This window comes from Electrophorus electricus, chromosome 18 (assembly GCF_041902795.1).
Source record: "Electrophorus electricus isolate QZ-2024a chromosome 18, ASM4190279v1, whole genome shotgun sequence".
Classification (NCBI taxonomy): Eukaryota; Metazoa; Chordata; class Actinopteri; order Gymnotiformes; family Gymnotidae; genus Electrophorus; species Electrophorus electricus.
In genome coordinates this window covers 19366582-19385337 of record NC_137514.1, presented here as the reverse complement: position 1 = coordinate 19385337, position 18756 = coordinate 19366582, and the positions used below count along the sequence as shown (strand labels likewise).

The following is an 18756-nucleotide window of genomic DNA, read 5'->3' as shown; positions in this document are numbered from 1 at the left end:
GTATTTTTGCAAAGGTGGACAATAGCTGTATGGCTGTATTTAGGTACTGTATTTAAATATAATTTTGGGCAATTTGCAGTTTACTCAGGCATTATTAATGCTGAATAGGTAATCATGCTAAAAAGTGATTGCGTACATTTTCATTTAGGCCTTCAGAGTACAAAATTACAATATTATACTTTCCAATAACAATTTTAAATTTTAAAGCGCCCATAAATGTGGTAAAAAGCGTGCTTACGCATTTAGTCTGTCGACAATTTTCTGCCAGTTTGCATCTCTACTTTTATTAAACTAGAGATTATTTCCTTCTAATAATTACTTAATATTCTTCATGAGTAATTCCTGCTAATTCATAATTCATAAATATTAAAAATATTGCTTGCGCGCGTGATCTACCATTACAAATGCCTGGCTTGAAAAAGAGTACGGAGAAACCTTAATTGCATGCACGTTACAAAACGCACAGAAAATAAGAAATAAGGGAGACGCTGTAAACAGCATCATTGCCATTATTATTAGGGGTCCAGTGCTGTAACCCTATTATATGTTAGAGATTTGTTTAAGAATTCTTATTCAGATCCATTACTAAAACCAATCGCCCAGACGAGAACAAAGGTCCAACAGACATGAAATTCGGTAAGTAGGTAGCAGTCCCCTCCACAACGCCAGACCGATTAGATGATAGGTATGACTATAATACAAACGTATTCCATAACACTGTATATCACAGAGTCAAAATCCGCTCCCCCACCCCCCACCCCCACCCCCCAAGCTTGTAAATCCATTTCAACACTACTTGGATTCCACATGCCAATCAAAAACAGGTTGAGTGTGCATTGCATATCTTGTATATCTGGTCCCAACCCAGCACTGATAGACACTTTGGTACAGCTATTGAGTACGTGTATCTATGAAATGGCAACTCAGTGCACATACTTTACCCATAAATGGGTAAGTATAATGTCATTTATAGTAGAACGTTTGTTACAAGTACAACCTGTTTAGATTTTAGTGGTTAGTTCATGCTGAGCTTCTAATTCTAGGACAATAACAAGCCTGCTCACATCGCAGAACATTTTTTAGTCCTTGTTATTTTTTAATTCTTTAATTTTTTTGGTCACTAATTTTCCCATTATAGTGGAACATGTGTATACACGTGTATTCCGAAAATAAACAGAAACTGCTTGTAGTGGTTGTATTAATGCAATTATTTTGTTTCAATCTGCAGGTGTTTTTTTCTGGATAGTGGATTAAGATGGAAAAAAAGCAAGTCCCTCTTTTTGTTTTGATTGTAGTTTCTGTGTTATTAGGGGTCATCCTTACTCAAATGTTTACTGGATATACATTTATGGACATATTGCCATCTAGATTCAATGGTTCTGAAACAAACAAATTCAATTTGTTTTCCATAACCCCCATTAAACACTCAAAACATTTAATGGTGTCTGCATTCATCGATCACAGAATCAATAAGGCCATTCGAGTTATCAGCATAATCAGAAGGGACAGTCTGCAGCCTCTTTACTGCATCTACTGTAACAATGACCATAACTGCCAGACTGCTGAGGCTGAAGTCCAGATACACGTTGACCATTTTGGCTTTCCATTTGGAGCCTCAGATGTCCTGTGTCATGGCGCACACACTCAGAGTGCAACACGTGTAGCCATTTCAACCACTGCAAACATCTCAGAGATTCATAATGAAGATTTCTTGCCCATCAAGAATGAAAAGACCCATGAATCATTTATGTTCAATTTCACTGTCTGTATCTCCAGCCTTTTTGATAGCTACAATAATGTTTTGCAATTTGCCCAAACAGTGGAGATATACAAACTTCTAGGTGTTCAACATATAGTTATCTACAATACGAGCTGTGGACCTGACCTGGAGAAACTCTTACAGCATTATAAGAGGGAAGGAATTTTAGAGATTGTTCCATGGCCTATTGACCATTTCCTTAACCCATCTAAAGGATGGAACTTTGTGGAGCATGGTGGAGACCTTCACTATTATGGTCAGTTGGTAACCCTCAATGAGTGTATTTATAGAAACATGTATCAGTCCAAATATGTTCTTCTGAATGACATTGATGAAATCATTATGCCTTATAAGCATGCTAACCTTCCATTACTGATGGAGGATCTTCAACAGCAGCACAAAGACATGGGTGTGTTTTTCATTGAGAGTCACTTTTTCCCCAAGACACAATTTGAAGAGAGTGATCGATTCAGTCGGCCAGAATGGAGAAATATACCCGGTGTTAATATTATGGAACATATTTATAGAGAACCAGATAGAAAAGACTTAGACAACCCCAGAAAATGATTATCAATCCAAGGACTGTAGTGCAAACATCAGTGCACTACGTACCCCAAAAATATGGAGATGTCTTTTTTGTGCCTTTTGATGTATGTCGAATTGTTCATGTAAGATCACCACGACAAGGGACTCTTACCAAAGATCAACTGGTTGTTGATAAAAGGGTGTGGGACTTTGCCTCAGAACTCATACCAAACATTGATAAGACTCTACAGGCATCTGGTTTGATGGAAATTACAGATTGATATGATATTCATTTTAGTGTTTCTTTTTTTTTTCTGTGGCATTGCCTATGTCATAAATATATGTAAATGTCTAGAATAAAAAAAAAATATGTATAATTGTGTTACCAACATTTATATATGGCCTATATTGTAAATGTTATTTGACTGTCCTTTTACACTTTATTATCAACTTTCTTAATGCCACAAGTAGATACTCCAACCTTAGAAGGCTGCTCCCCGAATTTGAATATATATTACACATTTTTTTTCAAAGGCTTTTGTGTAGTCATTGCTGTCTCCTGCATGTATTAGCAAAATTGTTACATCAGCAAAAATTCCTTATGTATCCAAAGCCAGACAATAATTTCATGCAGTTTCTTCAATACATTAGATTGTAACAGAGTACATTTCAGAGGTCTGTTGTTGTTCTTGTATTCAGAAAATAATGCATTCATATAGCTCCCATACATTATGATTACATTTATATCTTACCTTATTTAACATTTGGATTTCAATTTACATTTTGGACCACTTTATTTAAAAAAGGGGACATTACAACCATGTGTAACTTGTTCATTACTCCAAAGTTTCATTGTGTTTATTTCTAAAAAGGTTTGCCAACACTCATTTGTTGAGGGGTATGCAAAATCAAGATTATCTAAATTTCAGTATTTCAAGAGAATCACAGGGATTGCTATATATGTACAAAAGGCCAAGAATAGCTTATTTGAAGTTCAGATTAATAACTATTTTAATCATTAAGTTACATTTTGTGGCTATGCACTAGTATTTAGCAACAATACAATAAATTTAGGCATCTGTTTGACCAGTTGACCAGGCCAATTTGTGTTCAGCTCGGATCACTGCCAATTGGTCCAAACTGTCACTGTTCACATTTGACTGAAGGTGTGTTTTGATACCTTTTAGCTTACTGAATGATCTTTGAAAAGATGCAACTAGCAAAGGCATTCTCATAAACACTCTAATTTGGACCAGAGTTTCCTGTAGCAGATCATTTAACTTGTCAATTGTCTTTTGCTGCCCTTTAAACCAACAAATGACTCATGTATAACTGACTTTTTGTGCATATCTGTGTGCTCATACCGAATTGTGATGGTGGCCTGTTACTGTTTTGAAATATCAAGTATGCAGTCAAGATTTTGCTAACAATGTACAGTCATGTCCAAAAGTTGAGACTAGCACAAATTTAGCTTTTCACAAAGTTTGCTGGCTCAGTTTCAATGGTGGCAATTTGCATTATCTCTAGAGTGTGAAGAGTGATCAGATGAATTGCAATTAACTAAAAAGTCAGTCATTCTTGGCCATGAAAATCAACTTCATCACAAAAATTACTCCATTCCAGCCACTGCATTTCAGCCCTTTTGCTGAATGCTTGCTCAAATGTTTGCTTAAGAACACTGCCATGAACAAGGAATGGTATCAAAACATCCTCCAAGAGCAACTTCTCCCAACGATCCAGGAGTAATTTGGTGATAAACAATTTTTTATTATTATTATTTTTTTTTCCAGTATGACGGAGCACCATGTCTCAGATCTCAATCCCCAGATCTCAATCCCATTGAGAACCTATGGTAAATCCTCAAAAAGAGGGTGGGCAAACAAAAACACAGAAACTGCTATCAACTCCAAGCAATGATTAGGAAAGAATTAGTTGCCATCAGTAAAGATTTTACCCAGAAGCTGATATCCAGCATGCCAAGGTGAATTGCAGAAGTCTTAAAAAAAGAAGGGTCAACACTGTAAATATTAAGTCTTTGCTTAAACTAGATGTATTTGTCAATAAAAATTTTTTTATAAAAAAACTTATCTATATCATATAAATATCGGACAAAACAACTGAGGCAGTAAACTTTGTGAAAACCAAAAGGGTGTGTGTGTGTGTGTGTGTGTGTGTGCGCGTGTGAAATATGGTCTGACATATCTACTAAGTAGTCTGAAAAATTGAGTCTTGAAAAATATTGAATTTTGAATCCTGCTGATACAAGATGTCCACAATATAAAGTAAGGTTTGTCTGATATTTCCCTGCACAACACAAGATATTCTATCTCACTCGCACTGAGGTACCAGAAGACACAGCCCAAAACCCAAACCCTGCATAGAGGGGCTCAGTGAATGTGGAGTGGAATGTATATAAATGGGTCAATGTATGTGTGTCCAAGGAGACATTGTAAAAGGACAGAGTGCCTGACGGCCAGTCCAGATACACTCCTACTCTGTTGGACCTGGAGGTAAGGACAGGTAAGAAAGTGTGATTCTTATTATGCCTGGCAATGTAACGCTCATTAGAGCAGATGAGACACCAGGACTTGTCATTGTATCCAAATGCACAGTCAGTACTGCCTCCTTTTGAGTTGATTCCTTTATATGCCACTGCTACAACAGACTCTCCACTCCCCCTCCACTCTGCTTCCCAGTAACAGCGTCCAGACACAGTCTCTCTACACAGCACCTGCTCACAGCCATCAAATCTCTCTGAATGATCAGGATATGACTGCTGCTCCTCCATCCATGTCACCTTACGGTTTCCCTCAGACAGATGGTGATGGGGGTGTGCTGTGTTTGGATCCAGTGTGAGCACACATGCGTCTGTGCACAAGAAGAAAGGTTAAAGGCAAGGACACAAATTGAGTGTGTGTGTGTGTGTGTGTGTGTGTGTGTGTGTGTGTGTGTGTGTGTGTGTGTGTGTGTGTGCATACAGTGAACCTACATTTTTTAAAGCCTTCTTTGATTCTGATCATCCCTGCATGTTCCATTCTAAAGACACACAGAAACACACACACACACACACACACACACACACACACACACACACACACACACACACACACACACACACACACAGTTTAATAATAATATGTAAGAATTATTAATTTCTTGAAAAGTATTTTCATTGACAGCAAGTTTTTATTGATCTTCTCACCCATCTGTCATTTCTCCCAGTGTAGTTCAACTATTTATTACTGCACTCATTCAGTATAGGTCTACATTCAGACTGTGGTTAACACAAACACACAGGGCTACATTAATTCAGCTTTTCCACTGGGAAACTGTTTAATTACAGATAGGGTTGGACGTATGAATTAGAACCACAGAGTCCTCAGTACTCAGGTTACATTGTAGAGGCATACACACATGTCCTTCATTCCAACCATTTTAGTCTATAATAGCAGTATACTATAATACTATAATAGTATAGTATAATAATATTATAATTTACCATGATAATTTAAACACATGCCAGTAATTTCTAAATTATTATTTCAGTGTTATTTTTTCTTTTTCTTTTTCCTTTGTGGGAACATGTCATTATCAATCAGCTGATATGTTTGTGTAAAACTGCATGTTTGCAGAGGAAATTAATTTGTCAATACTGTTACATTATTTAACTTATATAAAACATACAGCAGGCATGGTGGAGCTTTTCAGCATCCCCACTCTCCTGCTCCCCTGCACGTTCTGTTGCTTATCTCCAAGTTTGTAATATTGTTTCGCATTAACAAAAGGTTTGGTGTTGTTTTGTGCTAAATTAATAAAATTAAGAACTTCTGTACTTTATAGTTAAGATTTATCATAATCCTGTCTTACATAAATCTTTTTTTATTTCATTTTTGTCATGGTCATAGCAATAATAATGTTAAGTAATAGCCTATATAAACAAGATGTAACTAACTAATATTTTGTGGAAAGAAAATTGAAAAAATAAAAAATAAACCTACACATTTACCAGACTTTATATCATGTTTGCGGACCGGAGCTTCTCCTGTTTCCCTGGCTTCATGATCTCTTCCGTGTGTTCCAGTCCTTAGTTTCGTTTTCTCCACCTCCTCGTTTGTTTTCAACACCCGTCATTGCTTTCACCTGCTCCTTGTTTATATTCTTTTTATCTTTGTATATTTAAACCGTGTCACTGAATCTTAGGGTTGTTGGTCATTTATAATTTCATTTCTAAGTATTTTTGATGTTCTGACTCTTCTTCGCTTATGGTTACGCTGTAATCGTTCTTGGTGTTTCAAGTTAAGTTACTCTCTCTGTTTACTATTGTTATTCTCCTGTTAGTGTTATCTTTTGTTTGGTTCCTACATGCTTTCTCTTGGTATTCTAGTTTATGTTGCCTTCTTTGTCGATATTGCCTTGCCGGTTAATGTTCATTAAGTTGATTCTGATCTCCTGTCCGCTATAAATTATTTCTGTGTACTCTCCTAAGTTTCTTTCCTGATCTATAATCCCACGCTGTAGTCTAGTCTCTTTCCTTGTCGCTTTGCTCCCTTTAGGTTTCTTTCCCCTTCCTTTTTGTTTACCCTGTTTGTTTATGCTTCCTTGTTATCCCGTAGGTTCCCCTTCAATATTTAGTCTCTTTATTTATCCAGTGCTCACCCTCACCCTGAATTGGCCTCTTATCTTTTTGGTTTGTTCCTCGTGTTTCTGTTATTAAACTAGTCCATTTCTTTACATTGACCTGTTTATCATTCTCGATATGTCTTCCCCTGTTTTGGATTCTGCTCATTCTCAAGTCCAAGTCGCTGGTACTTTGCATGTGTATTCGCCCCCCACCTCACTCCCATTACACTTTAGATTTTGGTCATTAATGCTGGCATAAGCTTCAGTACGAAGCTCCTGAGAAGAACTGTGCTAAAGTATTCATTTTACAATAATTTAACATTTGTAGCAGCATGAACACTTCAATAAACTGGCAATTAATTATTTTAAGAGTGTTCAGTGCACCACCCTCATCCTTGTAATGCTGGGAGGCTTGGCAGGATGCAAAGACAATCTCATCTAACAGCACAGCTACACTGATGCTCACTCAGACTGTGTTATCTTGTATCTATTATTGTACAATAAATCAGACAATTCACTGACCAGCCAAAAGCCAAACCCAAATTTAAGCATATCATTGACACTACATAAAGTAACCTAAATAGACTAGTATCAATTTGAATATACCCCCTTATACATTTATACGGACACCACTATAGTTTCACATACTTAAGTGTGTCCAGTTTGCAGAGTGGATCTTCCAGTCTAGCAGAGAGCAGCTTCATTCCTGAGTCTCCTGGGTGGTTATAGGTCAGAACCAGTTCTTTTAGATGTGAGGGGTTTAAACTCAGGGCTGAAGCCAGAGAAGAACAGCCTTCCCCTGTGACCAAACAACCAGACAATCTGCAAAAAAGGAGAGGAAAACAAATAGAGACAAATTCAGTGACATAATTCACATGCTTCTCAGGCTGTACTGTCTAACTGCAAACATTTTTTGTTATGAAATTAAATAAAATGTTAAAATTAATAAACTTTTTTTTTCAACACTTATTTGTGTGTAACCTTAAAAACCAAGTCTAACCAAATATGGGTATTTTTGTTGTTATTTCCATGTTATGTATTTTAAAAGGCATAATGTATTTATATAGTTTTGTAGGACACCATGTTCTGAGAAAAAAAGACTTATGAGGTTGAACATATATCATGTGTCATCATAACACACTGTATGCTTAGTTGATACTTCCAGTCTTCCCATAGAATCAGTTAAACTTTATGATTTGGACTACAGCCATCATATTATCACTAAGTCTTTTTTGAATGCTACTGTACTAAGTGGAGCACTTGGCGAACTCTTCCAGAAATGTATGGGCACCTCATCACTGGTGTGCAGGTTACCCTATGTTTTACAAATCAAGCTTCGCTCAAGAGTTAGAACTTAAGTGCAGAGCAGAGACAGAGAATGAACAGAAATTTAAAAAAATAAATAAAAATAAGTAATAACCTAGAATATATCAGATAGAACAAAACCAGCTGAACATAACCTACAGCCATGTCATTCTGCCATTTACACGTGGTGCCATTTTATTTTGTTGGTTCTTGTATGGAGAACCAAAAGTAGCAAATCTCCACCTCCTTTAACATCATGCATGTACATTTACATGAGTATGCACAAACCTTGTTTTCCTCTTTCTCACAACACACACACAAGCTAATTTACACTATAAATAAACAGATTGTTGATTCTATTGGTTTTGACTTTGAGTAGCTTGTGTGTTATTAAATGTATAATTTATTTCCACCAAGTTGTCCACTAATGCAACAAGCTTATTGTTCCTATAGTTATTATTATATAGATTTTTGTAGTCAACAGTGTTAAAAATGGAAAACACTGTAAAATGTTGTCTGGCTAGCCTTTCACTGAAATACTCCCTCACTGTTCATTTGTCTTTTTTTCCTGGCTGCAAGAAATATGATGAATGTCAAGTTGGATTAATGCAAATTGATTAATTTTGCCACATTTGAGATATTGATCCGATTTTATGACCACATATGAAAGTGGCCCTAATTGGAAATGAACATAACAGAATAACTGTGGCTTTTGCTGTTCGTGCTGCTGTCCAAATTACAATTGTGCATCACATATAGAGTAAAAGATCAGATTTGTCCCATATTTACCTGCTGTGTGAATGTGGCCAAAAGTAAAGCACACTTATTTAATCCTTCAGAAATGAAATAATGTATGTTACTTTCTTTAGTTAAAAATTAAGGATTGTGATCAATATGATTTGACTGACAAATTAAGACTGATTTATTAATGAGATTAATAATTATGAGACATACAGTGGTGTGAAAAAGTATTTTCCCCCTTCCTGATATCTTATTTTTTTGCATGTTTATCACACTTAAATGTTTCAGAACATCAAACAAATTTAAATATTAGACAAAGATAACACAAGTAAACACATAATGCAGTTTTTAAATGAAGGTTTTTATTATTAAATGGAAAAAAAATCCAAACCTACATGGCACTTTGTGAATGACACACCCAGGCCTGATTACTATCACACCTGTTCTCAATCAAGAAATCACTTAAATAGCATTTGGCTGACAAGGAGAAATAGACCAAAAGATCCTAAAAAGCTAGACTGCATGCTGTGATCCAAAGAAATTCAGGAACAAATGAGATACAAAGTAATTGAGATGTATCAGTTTGGAAAAGGTTATAAAACCATTTCTAAAGCTTTGGGACTCCAGCGAACCACAGTGAGAGCCATTATCCACAAATGGCAAAAACATGTAACAGTGGTGAACCTTCCCAGGAGTGGCTGGTCGACCAAAATTACCCCAAGAGCACAGTGATGACACATCCAAGAGGTCACAAAAGACCCCACAACAACATCCAAAGAAATCCAGGCCTCACCTGCTTCAGTTAAGGTCAGTGTTCATGACTCCATGAAAAAGAGACTGGGCAAAAATGAAAGAGACTGGGCAAAAATGGCCTGCATAGCAGAGTTCCAAGACAAAAAACACTGATGAGCAAAAAGAACATAAAGGCCCATCTCAGTTTTGCCAGAAAATATCTTGATGATCCCCAAGACTTTTGGGAAAACACTTTGTAGACTGACAAGACAAAAGTTGAACTTTTTGGAAAGTGCATGTCCTATTACATCTGGCGTAAAAGTAACACAGCCTTTCAGAAAAGGAACATCATACCAACAGTCAAATATGGTGCTGGTAGTGTGATGGTCTGGAGCTGTTTTTCTACTTCAGGAGCTGGAAGACTTGCTGTGGTGAATGGAACCATGAATTCTGCTGCCTACCAAAAAATCCTGAAGGAAAATGTCTGGCCATCTCTTCGTCACCTCAAGCTGAAGCGCACTTGGGTTCTGAAGCAAGACAATGATCCAAAACACACCAGCAAGTCCACCTCTGAATGGCTTAAGAAAAACAAAATGAAGACTTTGCAGTGGCCTAGACAAAGTCCTGACTTGAATCTGATTGAGATGCTGTGGCATGACCTTAAAAAGGCAGTTCATGCTTGAAAACCCTCCAATGTGGCTGAATTACAACAATTCTGCAAAGATGAGTGGGCCAAAATTCCTCCACAGTGCTGTAAAAGACTCATTGCTAATTATCGCAAACGCTTGATTGCAGTTGTTGCTGCTAAGGGTGTCCCAACCAGTTATTAGGTTTAGGGGGCAATCACTTTTTCACACAGGGCCATGTAGGTTTGGATTTTTTTTTCCCCTTAATAATAAAAACCTTCATTTAAAAACTCCATTTTGTGTTTACTTGTGTTATCTTTGCCTAATATTTAAATTTGTTTGATGATCTGAAACATTTAACTGTGACAAACATGCACAAATAAAATAAGATATCAGGAAGGGGGCAAACACTTTCACACCACTGTAGTTACTTTTATGTGGCGTGAGGGGGAAAAAAAAACTATAATTCTATATTTATACTTATATTTTATATTTATACTTAATATTTACATTTTTAGCTCACCTGAGTATCTCCAGTTTACAATGTGAACTCTTCAGTCCAGCAGAGAGCAGTGTCACTCCTGAATCATGCAGATCATTGTTAGTAAGGTCCAGTGCTCTCAAGATTGAGTTTGTCAGTTGCAAAGCTGATCCCAAATTTTCACAAGTCTTTTCCCCAAGATTACAGATAGGTAGCCTACAAAGGCAGATCAATATGACAGATTTTACAATATATTTAATGACTCAGAATTATAATTTTGCCAGATGGTAAACAAAGGTGGTAAAATGACCTTAAGGACTGTATATTTATTTTTAGTCCAAAGTGATTTGTACAGTAACTGTTGACCAAAATTGGTATGAAAGAGTGATATGTGAAAGCTTTATTACCAATTCATTAATAAATAAGCAAATATCAGACTTTTTCTGTGCAGCCATAAAAATAACATTCCAAACAGAACACTCGTATGCCAGGTGAACACTTGAAATATATGAAATAAGACAACATATCAAAGAACAAAACAAAGCCAGTAAGTAATAAAAAAACATACAAATGAGGAAGGCTTATTAAGAAGGTGTAAGTATGTAACACGTAATCTGCTTAGTACAATAGGAAAAACATCTATTTAATGTATTAGGCTGAAAACTAAAGTCAAAAGGTCAAGAGTCGGTGTTTGTGTATCACTACTGAATGCTAGTGGTGCCTTTTATTTCTCCTTGTACAAGCTACTTAACTGACTGTACAATTAAAGTAAAGAGGGAATGCACTGTTGCCTAAAGAGAACAAAATACATTTAAAAAAAACAAAAAACAGAGTGACAAATTTATGATTTGCTTATAATGGTCATTTATTTTACTTTCTGATAGTATGGGAATGGAGTGTTCAACAGTATGGAATTGATGGGAGTGTTTGTATGGTAACAGTAAGAAAGAAACACACCACCCCAAATCTGATCATTCACTGTCCAGACATGGAACCATCCAGGCATCTGGAGCTTTAAAAATAAAATACTACCCCTCTCCAGCTTTTCAACACATTCATCTGTGTATATTTAACCCCAGGATGACAGAGAAATGAATGACCAACATTTCCCATTTAAAAATGCATTTGGAGACCAAACAAATGTCTCCATCTTGTGGATGTTTCAGAGAACAACCACCCAGCCATTCTATCACATAACTTTTTTTTTTTTTCTTTTCATGGGACACATTTTACGCAGCCTTGAACGGTATAGCTTGTTTACACTATTTTAATGCCCCAGACTGAACATACATTAAAACACAATACAAAAAGAGGTCCAAAGCCTGGAGGACTGTTACAATACAGCCCCTCCCTCCTCCTCAAACATCTGTGTGTGTGTTTGTTAGTCTGTAGTGTCACGCTGTCTCTTGTCACCCACCTGATCTGATCCTTGTGTGTAATTGTCGAGTGTGTGTCTCTTGTGTCGTCATATGTTTGTTGGTATTTGATGTAATATAGTATGTGTGGTGAGTGTAGGTGTTTTGTGTTAAATAAAACATTTGTCTCAACGTGCCTCATCCCTACATCCTGCTTAAGCCTTGTTCCGTAACAGGACTATTAGAGCTGGGGCCTAATTTAAGCAGTAGGTCTACTGTCTAGACATGGGCCTAAATTTAACTTTAAAATAAAATAATAAAAAACAACAACAACTCATAATCAGGATCATAAATAATATCAGGAGAAAAGTGATGGTCAAGCAGACAAGGTTTTTTTCAAGAAAACAGGGGCAATCAGAGGTGAGAAGGTGCTTACTGGCAGGCTTGGACCTAAACATCTGTAAAGCTGCTTGTGCCTGTTGTAAAAAGCACTATATAAATGCATTTTGATTGATTGATTGTTTACTTTTGGTAATACTATCATTTTGATAGAAGATATTCTGTCAATGAGGGTTGGCAGTTATCATTTTTAGATGTGAGTATGGATTAAAATTAAGATTAGGCAACTATGAAAGATATCTGGAGATTTTTATACTCAAATATGTGATGTGCTGAGTGCTTAGAGGCATGAGCTCATGTTGAGTGATTTGGTCCAGTTAATATATTTGGAGATTTTGGAATGTATTTCTATAGTTTGGATAGTTTGATGAGAGATGATTTTGCAGGAACAGTAATATATCATCTGCATATAAACTGATTATATGTTCTGCATTATGGGTCTAAACACCCTTGACATTTGTAGTTTGTTATATAACTGCTGCTAATGCTTCCAAAAATAATGAGAACAGAAAGGATGACAGTTCAGATATTGAGTGAGCAGCCACTTTGATATTATTAGCTTCTACTGCATGTAGTCATGTCCATGATTAGGTTTATATTTATTGTTAACACACTTTAATCATACATTTTATAAACACAATCCCCATCAGTGGGGAATTAATGCATTTATAAATCTCAAACTAAGTAATGTGCTAAGACACTTGTGGTGCGACAATTTAACTTTAGTTAATTTTTATAACCCATAAGCTCTATCAGTGTAAACAAGCAAGTTTAAAGTTGTGTTAAATTACACTAAGTAAAACTGTAAAATAATTTCAGCTCATAGCTTCATCCCATTCCTAGTAGGTTCTACTGATATCTATTGCTTATCTTAAAGTTTGGTTAGATATTTTAATCCTTCTAGAGTAGCCCTGCATTGCGGGTTTTATTGTCTCCTGCTCACCTATTTTATAATGACCATTCATTTCAGGTGTTAAATTATGGTTTGAAGAAACACAATCAGTGCCAGAATCCAAGAAGGATGACATATTTATCTAATAATAGCAAATCTGCTTGTGAAAACAAATGTCTTTATCATGCCCTTGCTATCATTATTTCCCTTGGGGAAAATCATAACCATCTTAAGGCCACTCCATTACTTTAACAGCAACTTCAAGAGCAGAATTTGCCCCAAAGTCAATGCTTAATTTCTATATTGAGACCCAGGGATATTCATAAAAATATCACGGCCTTGCCTTCACACATTACAATGAACTTGTTTTAATTCAGGTATTAAATGATAGAAGGCTTACCTGAGTATCTCCAGTTTACAGTGGCAACTCTTAAGTCCAGAACAGAGCAGCTCCAATTCTGAATTTTTTAGGTTATTGTTACTCAGTTGCAGTTCTCGCAGGGGGTAGTTTGGAGACATCAAAGTGTAGGAAAGAGTTTTAATGCAGTCTGTGGTGAGATTATAGCCATCTAGTCTGCAAAGGCAGTGAGAATTAAGTGCAGAGTACAGTTAAAACAGGCTGATGGAAACAGGTAACACAGAAATTGCTTGGATAAGCTGAAGAGGAAACCACATAATTATGTATAAACAAACAAGCAGTAGAAATTTTGATAAATCACAAAACTGTTAAGCACTTAAAACCAATGATATGATTGACCCCCCAGGGGGTGGTAAAAGGATGACAGTGTATAAGAAAAGTCAAATTTCTTCCTCCTCACCTATTATTTACCCATAATAATGCTGTACTGTCAACACTGCATATTATAAAAATATGGTTTCTCCTATAGCTATAGCTCTGTCCTCTACTTCTTTCTGGTTTTGGACTACATTCTTTAACATTTCCCAATGTGAAACAAGAAACTAAATGGGAAACATTAGTATGAATAGTTTTTTTTTTCTTTCTTTCATTTTTTTTCCCCCCAAGAGTGTGTCCAACTGCATATTGACTATAGAATTATATATATATTATATACTGGTTATTATAAAACATGATAATAACTAATGTCATGTATAACAATACACTTGTTTTTCATTTAGACCCTTTGAAACATTTACTTTATTGTATGTAAAGGAAAAACATTTAATTTTAGTATGAAATTTGCATTTGGTCCACAGACATATTTTAAGTATTGTATACAGCATACATTCATCCAGTCATATTCCAAACCAATCTAATTCTGGGTCATGGGGGGTGGAGCCTATTCTGATAGCACAAGATGGGAACTAACCCTGGGCAGTGTGCCAGACCATCACAAGGCATGATGAATTAACTTAAATGTGGCCAGTGTTCACATTTATCCTATTTTTAAAAAATATTCATGACATTATACTCATTCACATAACACTCACAGAGCTTTTCTGCAGTTGTACACAGCTGGTATCAGTCTCCTGTAACCCTCCTCTGATGTATTGAATTTCTTCAGGTCCACCTCATCCAGCACTTCCTCTGACATCTGCATTAAGAAAGCTATAGCTGAACACAGCCCAGGAGAGAGCTTGCTTTGGGATTCTTTATCTGATTGTAGATATTGCTGAATCTCCCTGGAGAGGGACTGGTCATGTATTTCAGTCAGACAGAGGAAGAGATTGTTGGATTTCTCAGTAAGAATGCTTTCTGTTTTTATGTTTTTTGATGTACTGGACTGCCTTGTTGATGCTCTTTGAACAGTTCTGTGATTGTATCAGTAGGCCTTGTAGGAGTCTCTGATTGGTCTCCAGTGTTATGCCCAGCAGGAACCGGAGGAAAAGATCCAGGTGTCCATTTTGACTCTTCAAGGCTTTGTCCACTGCTCCTTCCAGCAGGTCCTCCAGTAGAACATTCTCAGACCGGTTTCTGTACCAGCCCCAATGCTGAGGCATAAAAAACTGCAGTGCCTCAATGTCCTTGTTCACACAGCATTGAAACACATAGAAAGTAGCCAGGAACTCCTGAAAGCTCAGATGCACAAAGCAGTGGACCTTTGTCTGGTAGAGCACAGATTCCTCTCTAAATATCTCAGTGCAAATCCCAGAGTACACAGAGGCCTCAGTGACATCAATGCCACACTCTCTTAGGTCTTCTTCATAGAATAGTACATTGCCCTTCATCAACTGCTTAAAAGCCAGTTCCGCTAGTTTCAGAATCAAAGTTCTGCTGGATTCCAGAAGGGTTTTTAGATCTCTCTCATTTTTCTCTTTGTACTTTGCATTCTTCGTGTGTAACTGAGTCCACATAAAGTTTATACACATCTCAGTCAGAGTTTTAGGGATTTCTGTATCATTATTTTTCTTAATGATTTTCTGAAGCACCGTGGCTGAGATCCAACAGAAGACCGGTATGTGGCACATGATGTGGAGGCTCTTTACTGTCTTAATGTGTGAGATGATTTTCTTGGCTTGGTCTTGATCACCGATTATTTTCCTGAAGTACTCCTCCTTCTGTGCATCAGTGAATCCCTGAATTTCTGTCAAACGGTTTATGTACTGAGGAGGGATTTGACTGGTTCCTTCTGGTCGGGAGGTTATCCAGATGAGAGCAGGGGAAAGCAACTCTCCTTTGAAGAGGTTTGTGATCAACACATTCACTGATGATATCGTGGTAATGTCAAATACATTTTCACACCATAGAAAGTTCAGTGGAATTGTGCTTTCATTTAAACCATCAAAAACGAACACACATTTGTGTGTATCATATGTCCTTAAGGCAAGATCTTTGATCTCAGGATGGAAGTTACACAGAAGTGTATGAAGACTGTACTGCTCATCTTTAATCAAGTTCAGCTCCCTGAATGGAAGCACAAACATGAAATCTACATCCTGATTGGATTTTCCCTCAGCCCAGTCAAGAATGAATTTCTGCACAGAGACAGTTTTCCCAATTCCTGCAATTCCTTTAGTCAGAACCGTTCTGAGCTTTGGCATTTCTGGTCCTTTATCTTCTTTTTCTTCTGTGTGTCTGACACCTTCAGCCATCACAGCTCTAATGTTCTCTTCTTCCATTTCTTTTTTAGGATCTTGTACAGCTTTAAAGATGTCAGAGCAGTTGATTGGAATGTCTTGTAACAGTTGTTTCCTGAGTGTTTTCTCCATCTGTAAAACCTCATGTTCTTCATCCACACTTTCACTCTCTCCCTCTATGATGTAGAGCTGTGTGTAAATCTGGTTCAAGAGGGTTTTATTCTCTTGTGTATTGATTCCCTCAAATAAGCTCTCATACTTGTTCTTCATGCTGGTTTTGTGGGTGTGTAAGACTCTATGCAGTACATCATGCACTGGAGTGTGACAGTCGTGCTGCATGGCCTCTTCCATGTCTTTGTGTGGGTGTAGAAGAGGACGGGTTCTAGATCTCTTTCTGCACTGTGGACAGCCAAACCCTCCTGATGAAGAAGACTGGTCCCAGTAGCTGCTGATACACTGTCTGCAGAACCTGTGTCCACAGCTGATGGAGACTGGATCTGTCAGAAGCTGCTCACACACTCCACACCTGGACTGATCTTGTAGTTCATCATCTTCCCTCCTGTTAATAGAAACAAAGAGGAAGAGTCAGGATGAAAGAGAGAGGATAAAATAAATACATGAATCAGACTGAAACACAAGGCATTTTATTCATTATTTCATATATACATTGTGATACACTCTGACATTGCATGTGTGTGTGTGTGTGTGTGTGGGTGTGTGTGTGTGGGTGTGGGTGTGTCTGTTTTAGTATATACCGCACAGGACACAGCACTTAATAACATGTCCAGTTCTACAGGCAGCATATCTACTGCTCACTCAGGATCAGCGTTTATGCTCTGGGATATGAATGACTACTAAGCAGAATAGACATTTTTTTAAAAGGACACAGAATCTCTATACTCCTTTATGTTTTATGTTATTAACATGACTAATTCAATGTTTAAATCTCTTTTTCCTGTAAACACGCTTTTTATTACCTCAGAGGGAAAAGCTTGGAGCTGTCACTTTTCATAGACATACAGCTTGGATCTGGAGATTCTGCTCTCTGGTTCCCCCATCTGGTGATATTAGATAGAAAATAATTCAGATGAAGTGCAGCATGAGGACTGAAAATAATACACTTGATAATAATACACACATTAGGCGGTTCATCAGAGGAGGCAAGGGAGGATGTGCCCGGTCAAATGTCTGGTTTAAATAAGCAATCCAATCCGTCATGTGTTATCATGCCTATGTAGGAGTGTGGTGTGGTCAAGTATTGTCTACTGTGCGGAAACACAACCAATGAACCAGCGAATGATTAAAATGGGTCGAAAATGCTGTAACAGTTCTTACCCGGAGTGAGGAACAATTGCTTCAGAGTAACTGTGATGCACGGAGTTAAGAGGGAGCACATATGTAGTAACGAGGACATTAGTGTGGGTACAATGAAAGGCTCGTTTATTTTATAGACTGACCATACCAAGCCAGCTCACATGGCAACTAATGTTCTATATATACATAAAGGAAACAGTATGAAGCACCATAACGGCATTACTGAAAATGCTAAGAAGGCTAGAGAACAATACAGTGACAGCGTCCAGCTCTCTTTCCCAAATGAGCTCTCTCCCCTCTCTCACAAGAGATCGCCAAAATACACGTGATCATAAAGACGAACTAGCGACCTCTTAAAGACAGCATACATGTTACACTGCATGTCATTAACAGTAGCCTACTTAAACGGGTACTTTTGTTTCAGTATACTCAGAGCAAGAGACTTCACAAACAGAACTGTACTGCTGAGAACCGCTGAAATAAGGAACTTATTTAAAGACTGTCTGTTTCGTGGCTGTTTTTTTCTTATTTTATTTTTTAAATTTATTTATTTGTTTGTTTTAAATGTTCATGAAGACAAGCCTTTCCTGTCCCCTGAATCCATCCTTCCTTGCAGATTCAGCACACTTTCTAAAATCTAATTTTAGAAAATGTTTCCCTAATCCAGGGACATCAAGCATTTCCAAAATAATCATGTATTTTCCTATAATTTCACATAGATATTCAAAGTCTTTGGGAGGATTGTTTTAAATCTTTACTTTCACAGCCTAATTTTACAAAATGTTAGTTCTGGAGCACCATTCAGCTCTTAAAAAGTCCAACAAGCTGCTAAAAATGCTACTGCTATTATAAGTACTCCATCCATAATGATAGCCAACCAGATTAAGCATATTACACCATATTAGAGTTACTGGATGAGCCTGTTGTGATATATACATTACTATCTGTTTGGTTAGGTAATAAAAATAACT

At 37.0% G+C, this 18756-nt stretch overlaps 2 pseudogenes; one reads left to right on the top strand and one right to left on the bottom strand.

The window, feature by feature from the left end:
• Positions 1–1348: 1348 nt before the first annotated feature.
• Positions 1349–2565, top strand: LOC145651983 (uncharacterized; annotated as a pseudogene).
• Positions 2566–4149: 1584 nt separating this feature from the next.
• LOC118242701 (NACHT, LRR and PYD domains-containing protein 3-like) lies at positions 4150–17026 on the bottom strand (annotated as a pseudogene).
• Positions 17027–18756: the final 1730 nt, after the last annotated feature.